This window comes from Meles meles, chromosome 9 (genome assembly GCF_922984935.1).
Source record: "Meles meles chromosome 9, mMelMel3.1 paternal haplotype, whole genome shotgun sequence".
Classification (NCBI taxonomy): Eukaryota; Metazoa; Chordata; class Mammalia; order Carnivora; family Mustelidae; genus Meles; species Meles meles.
Window position 1 is genome coordinate 97,518,529 of NC_060074.1, and position 15,270 is coordinate 97,533,798.

General features: G+C 46.9%; 1 protein-coding gene across 3 annotated transcripts in view; it reads right to left on the reverse strand.

Annotated features, from left to right (window-relative positions):
* Positions 1 to 15,270, reverse strand: part of MGAT5 (alpha-1,6-mannosylglycoprotein 6-beta-N-acetylglucosaminyltransferase) — a 339,352-nt gene that overhangs the window by 293,859 nt on the left and 30,223 nt on the right. The window contains exon 1 of one of the 3 annotated variants that reach the window (XM_046018617.1): positions 9,937 to 10,021. The exons of the other annotated variants lie outside the window; for them this stretch is intronic. The gene's annotated coding sequence lies outside the window, so the exon portion shown is untranslated. Of the gene's footprint in view, positions 1 to 9,936; positions 10,022 to 15,270 lie in introns of those variants that run through there. 3 annotated transcript variants of the gene reach the window in all.

Here is a 15,270-nt window from a genome sequence, read left to right on the forward strand (position 1 = left end):
AGAAGCAAATCCAACCATTATTATTTTACCAGGAGTAAGGCTACACTTGGCAAAGATGGAGTTTCTGCACAAAACTTCTCTTTGCTGCAAGTCTCAGGAGGCACCAAACCCAAGCTTTTACCAATTCTAATGCTTCCCGGACTAGCCTGCATTAATATACACTCACAGTTCCAAGTATATGTATACACAATTTGAGAAACAGACCGCTCTATCACAAAAAACTAAGGAGTTTTCAATAGGAGATAAACCCAATTGAACTGCAAGCCTGTTCATTCAAACGTAACAGATTACTTGTGGCAACTTCACCTTGAAGAATAAAATTTTTTTAAAAAGAGTGAAAGCATTTTAGAAACAGATCTACTATATGCTTCTGATAAAGCTAGTATTTTCCTTCTAAAATACTCCTTTATAAAAAAAAAAAAAAGAGGGAAACATGTCCTTTAATAGATCTATTCAGCATGTTTCTGATACTCCTGGAATTTATCATCAGAGAATTATAAAACTGAGAGTTTGGGAGGGAGTGGGGGAGGCAAGGAGAGAAGGGGGGAAAGCAGGAGGGAGGAAAAAATAACAACCATGTTGCACAGACCCATGTCCAAGCTGACTGCCCAAAGTGTTCTTAAGACTAACCGACTGCCCTGACCAGTGAAGGACCTCACAGCAGAGCATGCACCATGTCCTGCTAGGAAATGTCAGAGTTTTGTCATTTTTTAAATTTAAACAAGTCACTTCCCTCTCTACATGGTCTACAGCATTCAACTACCCTTCGCAGCAGGAACATCTGCGTCCCAGTCAGTGGTCTGAGTAGTAAGAGGGGGCCGCACCCTGGGCAACTGGGGAGAGGGGGTTCCACCTGCAGCCCTTCCAAACCCACGACTCCATCCAGCTGTCTTGCCTCACAGACTTTTACTCAAGAAGGATGGAAGGTTAGAAAGAACGCAGTCAAAGCCAGGGACCACACGGCCCCCTCTTTATACCAGCCTCCCGTCTGGACACAGCTCTGAGGTGAAGGAATGGTTTCTCGAAGCACAATATTGTGACAGAAAAACCTGCTAACTCCACCAAGTCCGGTCCTCAAGATCTATTTTAAGAAAACAATCCCAAGCATTTTGGTTAGTACTGAAACCCTTTCATTCACGGTATTGGTGTGGGCTAACAAAACAAATACCTGTGTGCCTCAGACCTAAATGACACAGGCGGACTTTCAGTGCTTTTACCCTCTACTCTAGGTTTTCTTCAACATCTCAAGTGGTGCATTACATGGCAATTTTCTGACTGAGTGCTGGGATCAAGCAGTAAAATGGTAAGATTCAAAAAAATGTTCAAGATGTGCCCTCCTCCCCAACCCCACCTCCCCAAAATTTCAACTTCACTTCCCCCCATGCTTTCAAATCTCCATTTTTTTCTTCAGTGATACTCCTATTAAGTAAGAACTCAATCCTGATTTCCCCAGAAGCATCAGACCAGCCAGTCTTCAAGTCATCTGAGAACTATTGCATTACCCTCAGCTCGATCATTAGCAAAATTCATGGTCACCATGAAACCAAAAGGCCGTTCATGTCTATCCTCAGCAAAGCTTTAATGTTCAACTCATTTTAAATATCATTTCCTGAGGAGTCAAATATATAGCATTAATGAAAATTTACAACCACTTCTAGCCAGGTCTCTAGACCAAGAAAACACTGAAGAAAGCCCTTTCTCCCTCCTCATTTTCAACAGCACCACTCGCTAAGATTTCACCCAAAAGTTTATTTTCTGGGGATTAATAGGCTCTCTCACACTCTTCTTGAGCTTATCCTTTTCTTTCCTCTCTTAATTACACCTCAACTATGAAAGCATTTATAAAGCATCACGGGAATTCAATTCAGTCTACAAAGAATAAGGCAGAGATCACAGGGGACGGTCAGTAAAAAAGCAGCCAGGAAAAACTGGAATCCCATTTTCAACCAGTATTTTAGCCCTTTGTTATTTTGGAGAAAAGATATTGTAAGTGGCCCAGAAGCAAAATACCCTACTTGACCAGCTCTGAACTCTAGAGTGGCATTCTGTGAGGAATCTGCGTTAGACTTTCATGCCTCGCATGTTCAAGGACCATCTCTGCAGTACCTCCTCTAGATCCAATGACAGAGGACGATGGTGGCCAATTTCAGACGCAGGGGTCTCACACCTCCTCACTCCTCATGCCCATCTACACCAGAAGCTGCCAGACTGATCCCCTTCTCAGATTTACATTCAAGTTTTTCGCCCTCTTATTCCCTATGGGCCCTGTCTCTCCAGAGAATCTCAGAATATTGATGCCAAACAACCATGGGCATAGCTCAAAGCAGTCTCCACCTCTCTCATTTTCTAGAACCTAGTAAAGCAAAGTGGCTCATGGAGAGCACTGAAGCTGTCCCGTAGACTTACTCCTGTGAGAAATAGGGGGAAGGGAGCGTACAGCCCTGCTCAAAGTAACTTCCTGCCTACAAAGATAATTTCAAATGACTAAGACCACCTACTGGTACATGTGAGAAACAAATCATGAACATGTTAATAAGCTTTAAGTCATTTGATCTTCCTTATCAAACAACAGAGTCACAAAAAAAAAAAAAAAAAAAGGAAGCATAATTGCAATACTGGCCTCAGATGGTTTTCATCTTATGTAGGGCAGACTAGCTCAATTCATCACACAGTGAAATTCTGTCCCGTTACAAAGATCCTCAACCTCAGAACCTACACAACCTTAAATACGTTTGGTTGCAACATACTTCAAAACTTCCTAGCATCTTTCCAATTCAGCGAGGCTTCTCATCACACTGCCATTGAAAGTTTCCCAAAATAGACTCAAATCTAAATCTGCCCCACATTGCTCATGCTGCCTGGACTCAAATAGAGAAGTCCGACTCTCACAAGCTGTGTGAGGACAACCCAGTGCCTCTCCCAGCCCCCATCCTCTTGTGTCTGAAACAAAGGGGATCACGGTGCCTCCTTCCAAGGATGGCGGTGGGATTCACACAAGCTAACACTACACAGCCAGAAGCCCAGCCAGCACCCTGGAGAGGCAGCAAGCCCTCCACCAACAATGGTGATTGTCACTGCTGTGGCTGTTACTGCTAGAACAGGACAGTGAATTAGTAGGATAATAAAAGGCCAACCTAGAGCCAGTTGGAAGCCTAGAATCACAGCCACTGGTAATGCGTGATACATCACATTTTCATCTTGTGAATAGCCATTTTGCCAGGCAGTCGTGACAATGACAAGAGGTGGTGGCTTGGGACTTGGAATACCCTTAGCTGAAACGACTGTTCTCCTACAGATGGTCCCCATGTAAAGTGTAGGTTTGATTGACAAGTAAGGGGAAAAAAATCCCCACCTTGCCACTTGAGAATTCATCACTAACTTGAATTCTCAAGACACTGGTATCCATCAAAGTCTATCCAAGATTTTACCAAGACAGGAGGACAGTGGGCCAGGAGAACCAGGAGACCACTTCTCTAGGTTTGCACCTGCTATTCATGTTCCCTCACAATGTCACGAAGAGCAGATGCCCTTGACGAAGCTTGGACACCACCCCAAAGACCAAGTTGTATTTTCATCAAGATTATTTTAACAGACACTGGGGAATTAATCTTCGAGTTCAGTTTCTTGAACCTACCCCAAGTTATATCCGTGTCTGTCCCCTAGCCTAATGGTACTCAACATGCATCTCAAACCAGCAGTATCAACATCATCTGTGAGGCTTGCAATGCAAAATCTCAGCCACGCCTTCTGAATCCCAAACTCTAGGCTGTCGCCCAGGAGATCTGAATGCTAGCTCAAGTTTGAGAACCACTGCCAACAGGCTATTAACATGTGGGCTGGGGCATCGCTATGGACGGCTCTCTTCCTTCAACTATCTGGCATTTCTCAGATCCATAAAACCTGCTATAGGATGATGTCAGCTGTTCCTTTTATTTTTAATTCCTCATGAGGAGGCTGATGGTGATTCATGCAGCACCTTATGTGATTGCTTAAATAGTAAGAATCCTTCTTTCCCACCCCTAATGGAAGGTGACTGTTGCCTGTTATTTCTGATGTAATTACAGGAACAATTTAGTCACAAAAGCTTGTCCTTTATCAACCTCAGCAAAAGCTGTAATAGAGTTGTAATTATAACACTCCATTCTTTCCCATAATGTGCTCACAATAATGTACCCTTTGAAACTGATCATACCACATGTCATAACAAGGAAACACAGAACCCAGGATCAAATTTAGCTTATTGTAAATAGAGATCAAAACTGCAAGTGTCTGGGCACACCTTTTCCAATTGACAGGAAACAAGGATGCATTAGCCATCCGGCTGTACCTCATTCATCTAAGTGAAATATGGGGGGGGCGGGGAGGGGAGGGGAGGATGTTGATTTAATGCATTCTATGGTCCTAAGGTAACCTCACAATACTCAACGGTCTTCTCACCAGACACTACCCATCATCTAACTAATTATCAAAGCAGGAAGCATTAAGGAGCATTTCCTAAATAATAAATAACCCTTTTCCATACCTTTAATTTGTTGATGTGTGTATTAATTTGGAGAAGTTAATTTCATACTTGCTGTGAGGTCTCCTGATGAATTGTGAATACCGGCGAATTATTAATTTCCCTTTCCTTTTTGATTAATTTCACACTTAGGCTGGATAAGAAAGGTGAGATTAATGATGTCTGGGAGACAATGTTCAGTTCTTGTAAGATACTAAATCAACCTTATGTTCAAGTAAACAGAGAACGCAGATAAGGCAATGATAACGGAACCGTCTCTAGCAGGCATCCAAGGTGCCGTGCAAATAAAAGCCCAGAAACGCAGAGGGTTTAAGCTGTTAATTCTGATGAATGCTCTTCCAGGCGGGGAGGAGAATAAGAGCTGGAGTTCTGAAGATTGCACTATGCACACATCAACTTGTGCCCTTACCAGTGACTGAAGAGATGCATTGATTTATCACACTACAATTCTCCATTTTCCAAGGGTCCTTCTGTGCATTACTCAGCTTCTCCACATCCTCGTTTTTTTAAAGACTCTCCGCAACAACCTCAGGATTCCTAGCTCAATATGTACTGAACAGACAGGTCTCCATCTTCAGAGCATAGACTCGGGCCTGACATGCAGTTTCAGTACGCATACATATACGCTAATCCTATTTCTGAGAGTATTGCCTACTTAATTGAGAATCATGCTAGGTACCAAGACACCAGGCACTTTGTATAAGTTATTTAACATAACAATTCCACGTGAATAAACTAAAGTTCAAAGAGCTACCTAGTTTGCATAAGCGACCCCCATCTTCACATAGATCTGTCAAACTCCCAAGCCTGGAGTCTTCCATACCACACTGCCTCCCTAAAGCAAGAGCCCACAGAACCTTTATGGCTGCCTGGACATTATTCCAGAAGACCTGAAAGCTACAGACATGCCATCTTCCTCCAAGAAACTTCCCTGCCTAATCCAGCTCCAACGGATCCAAGTCTTGTTCGCATCCCAGTATTTAAAGACAATGTCACAACTCCATGCTATCTATTAGACTGTCTGATGTCCACTAGAGTACACGGTGTCTTAACCCCCCTCTCACAAATAAGCCTGCCCAACTGAAACCTATACCCAAGTCCTAATGCAGCATCCATCATCTCTGGCCATTGTCTCCAGCAGAGCTGTCCAATATGGTAGCCACTTACTATACGTGGCTCAACTTAAGTCAATTACAACCAAATAATATTAAAAATTCAGTTCCTCAGACATACTAGCCACGTGTCAAGTGCCCAATACCCACATGTGGCTAGTGGTTATTCTACTGGACGCTACCGACACAGATCATCTCCATGATGGCAGTTAAGTACTGCCGGGCGGCACGGTGCGGAGATCTCTCAGGGCAGCCCCTTTTATCCACCAAACCTGTGCAGGAGGACAGAGCCTCTTCCTTACAGAACTCACTAAGGTGCCATCAGACTGCAGTCATACCTATGTGTCTTCGGATCACATCCTTTAAGGACTATCATTCCTTTGACCAATCATGCCATTCGGTAAATGTATAAATAAGGCACGTGGACTGACCTCGGAGAATGGAAAGGAGACAGAACTGTAGATGAGGACAGACTCAGCAGCAACTGCAGACACGGGTGCGATCACCCACACAGCAGGGTCCCCGAGGTGCAGCCTCACCAAAGCACTCTCTCCTTGAGAAGTTAATCTCTGCTGTTCCTCCTTGGCAAGACATAGTCCCCAAGTTTGGGCTCCTGTTTCTAATTATTAATGAAATCAGTGCAAGGAAACCATTTCTCAAATCACTCTCAGCCAACTGTTTCACTAAAAATTGGACCATCAGCAAAGGAGACAAGCTTTTGGTGACAATGACAGTGTGACAGCAGGCTAGAAGAGACAGCCTCTCTCCCTTCAGTGACATCTGACCTCGAAGGAGTTACCTCAAAGACTTCCAGGAATGAAAAACTTGAGAAGTTCCCATCTGAGCAAAGATCCTAAAATAGACTGTTGCTTACTATTAAATTGGAACAATCTGGGTATAACACCCAGAGTGGTAAACATCAAGGTCACTGATCTGACCTCGGATTGTTACAACCTACAAGTGTGAAGCATATAGTATTTTTTTCCCCTTTGTCAGTTCTTCCTTGCTTTCCTCCTCCACGCTCCCTGCTGTCTGGGCATTATGCCCAAGACAAGCCCGTCTTCACGGTGGCCAACATGGGTTATAAAATGATGGACCCAAGTCTAAACGCAGACTCCTTCAGGTAATTACCCTCGACAGTCCCAGACTCAAGATGGTACACAGGGTGGACCTGGGCCTCTCTTATCGCAGTGATAAAGAAATGAATGGGAACTCCGTGGAGCTAGGACAAGAAATCAAGGTAAAGGACTTTCTAAATAAAAGGCAAATCAGGGGCGCCTGGGTGGCTCAGTGGGTTGGGCCTCTGCCTTCAGCTCAGGTCCTGATCTCAGGGTCCTGGGATGGAGCCCCATGCCGGCTCTCTGCTCAGCAGGGAGCCTGCTTCCCCCTCTCTCTCTGCCTGCTGCTCTGCCTGTTTGTGTGTTCGCTCACACTCTCTCTCTCTCTCTGTCAAATAAATAAATAAATAAATAAATAAATAAAATCTTCTTAAAAAATGCAAATCAATTCATCCTTCTGGAGTAAAGAGGAGAAGAACACATTCCTCTCAGGGTCTAGGAAAGTCATCTAAAGCTGGATGAATGTTCCACTCTCCTCCTGTCATCGGGGCATTACTCACCTTCACTGAAGGACCACAGCCCACTGAATTACTAACCCTAATGAAACTTCCAACATTCACCCTTTCCTGCTCAGTGGCTCACAACAATAGCTTCGTAAGCTCTGGACATTTCTTAGGCCTCATCCCCCCACCCCTGCAATCCTTCCTGACAACCTGCCAGATGAACTTCGGAAACAACCCCCCCCCAACACACACACACACAACGCCCCAACCTTTCCACTTCAACAAGGCGGTTCAGGTCACATCTCGAAGATCAAACCCTGGCCTCTTAGGCCCTCCAAAATCAGGAAGGACGGCTTTGCTCAATGAACTAGGCTCTCTTCTCCCTGCCCCTAAACATCCATGCACATACCCTTCCATAACACAAACATCGACTCTGGGAAACTTTCCCAGACCTAAAGGCTGGCTCCCTCCCATGTGTGGTAACACTCAAAACCAGAATGTCAACCCCTCAAGAGCAGGGCGTGTCAGAGTTTTCCCTATCTCTGTGGAACCAAAGCTTAGACCCAGAATCTTACACAAAACCGACACTTCTTAAATATTTGACAGTCCACTGAAAAGGGTTCAAGTCCAGGGGCGCTTGGGTGGCATGGCTGGTTAAGTGTCTGACTCTTGGTTTCAGCTCAAGTTGTGATCTCAGGGTTATGGATTGAGCCTTGTGATGGGCTCTGCTCTCAGCGTGGAGTCTGGTTAAGACTCTACTTCTCCCTCTGCCCTTCTCTCCTAAGATAAGTAATAAATCTTAAAAAGGATTCCAATCCATGCTTGTAAGCCCATTACCCTGACTGGATTCTCAGACAACTAAGACCCCTTCAATGTACAGTTTGCTCACCAAGAGCCCATGGAGGCTCCATAATGCAAAAGGAGCCCAGGTCCGGACTCCCACTGCCTCGGCCTCTTGAATTCCAGCTCTACTGTGTACCAGGTACGGCCCTTTACACCTCCAGACCTCCCTTTGGCCTTCTGTGAAACCCAAGTAATATTAGAACCTACCCCCCGGGGCACGAAGTTTAAGAAACACAGGTAAAGCACTCAGCTTAGTGCCCAGCCTCCAGCAGATGGTCAATAAACGTTACTTCACCACTCTTTCTGCTATTATAAGTCTCCTTAAGGGGACATGTAGCATAATCAAAACAACATGGTTATGAGGATAAAAGTCACCTGTGTTCAAATCCCAACTCTATTCAATAGATCCCAGCTGTGGGGCCTTGGGGAAATTAGTCCATCATTGCCCTTCAGGACCTTTATCTATAAAATGGGATAAATAATCAACCTCAAAGAGTCAGTGTAAGGACTGCATGAGAGAATAGATTCCAAGTTCCCAGTACACAGTGAGCAACTCAATTAGTAGCATTTGCTAAGTATGATGTCAATCCAAACACAACTGGAAAAAACATCCTCGTGTTCCTTGCTCACATCTGCCGTGTCCTTCCAGTCACATTCTTTAAGCTCATAATCCAGGCCCTGGCCTTTTAGCTGACACCTGCCCCCCACCTCCTGGGTCATCAGCCAGAGTCCTCACACAGAGAATGCATTAAAAAAATCACATCGAGAGCTGCAAGGAGGTTCATTTCCTCAAGGCAAAGATGTGTATCCTCATTTTTACAGCTTTGCTGATCTCTAAATATTCATAGCTACTCACATTTACACATAACACTAGCAAGGCCATTACTGAGAGGAAAACAAACTGGTACTATCAGTTACTGGAGGGTGGCTGGGTGATGGACATTGGGGAGGGTATTCGCTATGGTGAGTGCTGTGAAGTGTGTAAGTCTGACAATTCACAGACCTGTACCCCTGGGGCAAACAATACATTATGTTAATAAAATTAGTAAAAAAAAAAAAAAAAGTGAATCTGTGATTGAAATCAGTCTAAGAGAAAAAAGGCCAGCGTGCAGAGAGAAAAAAAAACCCCACAGATATGAAATGAATATTCAAACAAGTGGATAAAAATGTTACAACCCCACTAAAGGTAGACCCCAGCCAGAAGCAGACTCTCGCTGCAAAGAAAAATAAACTGTACTATTTCAGATCAATTTGCAAGATTTTGCAAACTCAGAAGGGAAGTCAGAGCAAAGAGAAGCCTGGGGCTCCCACTCTCCCCCTTCCTTGGGCCCCAGGAGTTCTTGGCTTCCGCTCCTCCAGGCTCCTGTCCTGGGGCCCGTGGAGGCTTGGATGGGGTGGGGGGAGCTCCCAGGAGCTCCAAGCTCCCGTCCTTGGCCCAGCTCTCAACTGCTAGAAGGCAGAGGAAGGGCACAAGGCCAGCACTCAGAAGTTATATGAGTTACCAGGTACCCAAGTTCCCACCATAAATCTATGTTTTCTGGGCTCTGGCCCTACTGCACTGAGCTGGAAAATGACTTCACTTCTTTTCCGTGGTGCCCAGGCCTAGCCTGGCCCCCAGGCAGGGCCCAGCAGGCTTCTCATTGCACTAGGCCTGCTGGAGCCCACAGGTCCTTCTCTCACCCCCTCACCTGGAGCAAGGACAGGCTGTTCCTCTGATGCAGGCCTTGGGGGGAGGCTCGGCAGAAACCAGGCTGACTAAGCTGAGGCGCTGCTTCACCGGGGCCTGCGTCTCTCTGAAGAGCTGTGAGCTCCCTGACCTGCTCCAGCCGCTGCAGCCGGCTCTCTGCCCCAAGCTCCCTCATGAGCTCCAGCTGCCCCGCTCGCCCCTTGCCCACACCTACCGCAGGGCTCGCAGGTGTTCTTGCTTCGACCGGAAGGAGAGTCAGCTGGGCCTTCGCGGCTGGCAGAGCCTGACAGTCACCACCAGCCCGTGAGCCAGTCTGTCCCAACACTCACCGGGCCGCCCAGGCTCCCTCACTATGTCCAGGGCAGCCCCAGTCAGGAGCAAGGACCACGTGAGGAAGAGGGGAGGGAGGGACCCACGGAGTCCCAGCCACCGCACCAAGTCACACAGCTGACAGGCGGCCCGGCTGTTTAACCACCGAGCCCTCTCCAGTCAGGCCTGTACGGGCCACTCCCGCCCATCTGCCCTCGGCGGTCCTTTCGATTCAGGATTGAAGGAAGACCGACAAGCCTTCTTCAGGTGCTGGGTGCCAGGGGGCAGGGAGGACCAGCTACGTCTGCGCGGCACCCCGGCCGACCCTCCACCCCCACCCACAGGGACAGCTGCTGCTTTCAGAGGCATTTCTCCCTACGGCTCTCGCAAGCCAGGGGGCGCTTGGCCGAAGTGGAAACTGAGGCACACCAAGCTGCACCGCCACACCAGACAGGCACATGTGTTTACTGATTTGTTGGGTGCAAACACATCCTCAGTCCTGGCAAAACCCAGCAGTGCTGAGCTCAGGAATCTGCATTCTCACTCCCCAGATGACTCTGAGGCTGGTCAGCCACCACCTACCCGCGCTTCCCCAGGGGCCGATTTTCAAGGCAGAGTTGGGAGAAAGATGTTAAATTCCGCACTCTGGCCCCAGCAGCGTTTAAAAAGCTATGCCACTGGGGCGCCTGGATGGCTCAGTGGGTTAAAGCCTCTGCCTTTGGCTCAGGTCATGATCCCAGGATCCCGGGATCGAGCCCCACATCGGGCTCTCTGCTCTGTGGGGAGTCTGCTTCCTCCTCTCTCTCTGCCTGCCTCTCTGCCTGCTTGTGATCTCTGCCAAATAAATAAAATCTTTGGGGGATAAAAAAGCTATGCCACTGTACCCCAACAAAAACAAAATAAAAAACCCAGAATCTTCTAGGGCAGAAAGAGTAAGAGGAGCTGCAAGTAGCGATGAACTTCCTAAGTGTGTGAGCCAGGATAAAGCACCGCGCACCGGGCACCCTTTCCTCTGCGCACCCTTGTCAGGATTCAGAGGACTGAACATTCCCATCTCTGCAGATTCATCTCGCAGGCTCCTTACAAGCGGACAGAAAAGGAGTGTGGAGGGAGGGAGAGAGACAGAGAGAAAGAAGAGAAAAAAGTGTGGAGAGAGAGAAGTTTTGAGGAAGCCTTTTATGTGACACCGGCAGAAATAATGGGGACCCTTCCTCACAATCACAGATTGTGAGTAGGATTTAGACCAGCACTGTCCAAAGGAAATATAATGGCGGCCACATATGTCAGTGTTTATGTTCTGAAGCCACATTACAAAGTAACAAGGAACAGGTGACATTAATTTTACTAATGCATTTCATTAACCCAATATATACAAAAGACAGTAAAACACGTAATTGGTATCAAACATCATTAATGAAACAGTTCACATAGCTTTCTTCGTACTGGGTCTTTAAAATTCGGTGTATATTTCACACTTCCAGCCTATCTCAATCCAGATGAGCTGCATTTCAAGTGCTCAACAGCCACACGTGGCTAGTGGCTACCATGCTAGACAGCCCAGACAGACAAAAGGACGGGAAAAGAGAAGGGGTAGGAATAAGGCCTTGAACGAAGAACCAAGGGAATATGACATCACAATCTGTGCTTTTAATGGGTTAGACTCAACAGCACATATATTAGCATGATTTGCTAAGACCTAACAGGGTGTCGTCATTTTGGTACCCAAAATTATCAAGCCCACAGTGGACGGATCAGAGTCCATTACCATATGGCCACTCAGTAACACTATGTTCAGCTGTATATCACACACACACACACCCTTATTAAACATTACGCAGCATCCTGAACCCTGGACACCCACCCACCCGCCCACACAGAGCCAATGGGCATAAACTCCACCCAAGGAAATAAATGAACAGGTACAACTTGCAGTGGGCAGAATGGTGCCCCACAAACATCTTTGTCCCAACCCCTAGAACCCATGAAGCTGTTACCCTACAAGGTAAAAGGACCTTCACCGATATGATTAAGTTAAGGATCATAAAATGGGAAGATTATCCTGGATTATCCAAATGTGCCCAATGTAACCACAAGGGTCCTTATCAAAGAGTGGCAGGAGGGTCAGAGTCAGAGAAGCAGATGGAATGATGGAGGCAGAAGTCAAAGTGATTCGATTACTGGATTTGAAGGTGGAGCTATGAGCCACAGAATAGAGGGCTGCCCCTAGAAGCTGGAAAAAGAGCCTCCAGAAAACATGCATGATTTTATTTTAGCTCCATGAGATCTATTTTGGACTTCTGACATCCAAAACCATTAGTTAACAAATTTGTGTCATTTAAAGCCCACCCATTAGTCATTTGTTATAGTAGCAATAGGAAACCAATATCCCCTTTGTAAAACAGTCAGCCAGACAACACACATGAGTTAAACTGTCCCTTCAAGGTATCAGTAGTAGTAACTGTAATTGTATTAGCAGTCATGATAATGGTCACCATGTACTGAGGTCTTACCAAGTCCCAAGCACTTGGCTACATGCTTCACAAACGCTTTTTAAAGTACACTTTCCTTTTGGAATAATTCTGGATCTGCTGAGAAGTTGCCAAGACAGATCGGATTCCCTGTATACTGTTCATCCAGATTCCCTTAAGGGATCATCTTACGCGACCACGATGCATTTCTCAAAGCCAAGAGTTCAACAACTGCACATTACCACTAAGTCAGCTAAGGACAGTATTTGCCTTCCGCCAGCTTTCACTAGTATTTTACCTTGCCAAGGACCCTGCAGGGCAAGCAGCATTCTACCACAGTAAAGAACTGGCAACTTGTAAAGCTGATTCTTCTGCTTTACCCTGCACTGTGAGCTGCCCTGCATATCATCACCCCCAGCTGACAGGACAGGAAAAACCGAGAAGCTGGTTACCCAAAGGCACACTAGCAGAAGCGGCGACAGACCTGGATGTTTCTGACTCCAGAGGCCAGGCTCCGGCAATACCATCTCCCCGTCTCTGACACGGAGGGATGAGGAGCTGCAGGAGCCTACGAAAAGCCCCTGAAACACCACAAACACTTCATCGTGGCTGTGAAGTCGAGGAAGGTAGGAGATGGTACCTCTGCAAAGTGCCTCTCTATTCTAAGACCACTGCAGACTAAGAGCTTTCTTGTCGTTCTCAGTCAGTGAAGAGGAACCCACTAAAATGTCCTCCACGAGAATTTCTGGAGGAAAGTGCTGCAGTTAAATCTAGCTTCAGTCAAACCACTGTGGTCCTAGCTTTGGGGCCTTAACAGCATGATTACAATGAGCTCCTTTAAAACATTCTTCTCCTGGCGGACCCTACGTCTCAAGCCTGTAGACCCCTAGATTTTACCACCTGAGCTACAAAGGAAGTAGGAAGAAAAGCTTTTCCCACTCTAAGGCTTTTAGCCTCACACAGAACTATATTCAGTGAGTGGGGCAGAAACTAGGACAAACTCACCTGGATCGCCAAAAAAAGCCACATTTCACTTTTCTCCTAGCCTTTATTTCCTGTGTGGCATTCCATGATCTAGCCAGCCAATGGACATTGTTAGTGTTACTCTCTCAGTGGTTCTCAAAGCATGGTCCCTACCCAGCCCGGCAAGCAGCACTGGCATCCCCTGGGCACTTGTCTGAAGTGCAAACTGGAGGGCCCCACCCCAAGTCTACAGAACCAGGAACTCCAGGGGCGGGCCCACAATCGTGCTTTAACAAGCCCTCCCAGGTGTTTCTCATACACGCCACAGTATGAGAACCACTAAGCTCCAGCTCCCCAGCTCCACGGCTGACCTATCACCTAGAAATGTATTTGGAAAGGTCTCTGCAAATAAACACCATGTCATGCATCAACAGAAGGTCCAGGCAAGAAGCTCACAAGACCAGCTGGGGGAGCAGTACTCATTCATCACAAGTTACGGAGCGCAGTATGGGCCTGTGCTATGGGCTGGGGGCCCTTGCTCGGCTTCACGGAGCAAAAGCAGAGGAGAGCCTGAAGAGCAAACAAACCTACACAAAAATGAACAGAGAATTACACGCTGCGGCAAAGACTATGAAAGAAAAGAGTGGAGTGTTGGGGGAACACACGGAGAATGATGGGGACTCCGTCACCCGGGGAGGTTTCCCTGGGGAAGGAACAATTAGGCTGGCATCGGAAGGAGGGGCAGGAGTTGGTCAAGCAAAGAGGGAAGGAAGCAAACATTCTTTATAGAGGACAAGCTTATGCAAAGGGCCTGGGGCAAAGAGAGCTTGATGCTTTAAGAGATGCTAACAAAAGCCAGTGTGGGTAGGAAACACAGGAGGAGGCAGGAGTAACTGGGCCAGAGAAGTTGCCTGGCCTCAGATCATGCTGTACTTCATAGGCTTCATCAAGAGCATGAGTTGGACTCAAAGTGTACAGGGACGCCCCTGAATTTCAGGCAGAATAGTGGCCATAAACGTAATTACTAACAGTCAGCACTGGGCTAAATACTCCGCATAAAAATGTCATCCTTGCAACCACTCATACGTAGGTTCTATTATCACCATCGTTTCCACTTTACGGATGAGGACAGAAGTTAATTAAGTTCCCCCATGTCACCCAGCTAGTAAAAAATTAGAACAGAGCTAAGCCCACTTCAGCCCTCAAGCTCTCCACCACCTTGACAGGCTGCCTCTCAGCAGGAGAGCGAAGCGGTAGACTGATGGCAATATTCGGATTTGCTTTTCCAAAAGCTCTCTGGGGATGCTGTGTACGTAGATGGAAGCAGAGGCCACTGCATCATCCAGGCAAGAAATGGCGGTGGCCTGGGCCAGGGGGACGGCAGAAGAACTATATCAGCCAGAGAAACGTCCGGGTGGCAGAAAAAGAATGGACTCTCTCCCAGGGGCTGTCCAACAAGTTCTCAAAGTCCTAAACAAACTCAGGACGTCCTACCCCACCCCTGCATCTCCCATCACAGAATTAGAATAAGGCCTAAAAAGAGGGCTCCCTGTCCCGTGGGGCTGACCCGAAACACAGGGCCGTCATTGTGACAGAAATATCACACTTGGCCTCTTCAATCCGAGCCACTGTTATTCCTAAACTTTAGCATTTTGAGGGAAAAAGTCTGTTCCTTATTTAGAATGGACGTTGTTATCCACCGTGAAGGGCCAAAATTGGTCAAGAGAGCCTCACACAGGACCCTCAGAATCAAACGCAGACGTAACAAGAGGCTTGCCGCGAGCACTTGCGCAAGCAGGGCTTCGTGT